A 676-nucleotide genomic window follows, 5' to 3' on the forward strand; every position below is an offset into this window, starting at 1 on the left:
TAGGGCTAATTACAATATAAGAAAAGATAAGTAAAAAGTTAAACATATTACTTATAAAACGAATAAAAACATTGTTAAATGCAAACTAAAATCTACTAAGAAAACATATAGTACAAATACAAACATAAAAATATTAAAATGCTAAAATTGAAAAACATAAGAAAAACATAAAAACATAAGGAAGATGGAATAATTTCATACCAATAATGATATGTTATAGTTAATCTCTGTGTGTGTGTGTGTGCACTTACATTACATACACTGATTTTCTTTCAAATCGAAAACTATGAAAAATCAAAAAATGAGAATATCAGACAGAAGCATTCGAAAACCCAAATAATGTCCTTGTTATTTGACGACAACAGAATAACACATTCCATTGCCTATCACAACCCAGGCAGGACGTCACGCTGTCCAGCCGCTATTCCCTGCAGGGCTCGTCTCTGCAGATATCTGGTTGGCAAACAGCCTGTCAAGAGCACACAGACATGAACGAACATACGTGCGCACACACAATTTCTCTCTCAATTTATCAGTCTATCATCCTACCTGTCTATCAATTTATCTCTTATTATATCTTTGCCTATCTATATACTTCTCTCTCTGTCGTTGTTTCTTTTTTTTCTTTCTGTTCTCTGTCTCCCCCACCTCTCCCATCCTCATTCTCTCCATTTTG

This window comes from Penaeus monodon, chromosome 28, assembly GCF_015228065.2.
Source record: "Penaeus monodon isolate SGIC_2016 chromosome 28, NSTDA_Pmon_1, whole genome shotgun sequence".
NCBI lineage: Eukaryota > Metazoa > Arthropoda > Malacostraca > Decapoda > Penaeidae > Penaeus > Penaeus monodon.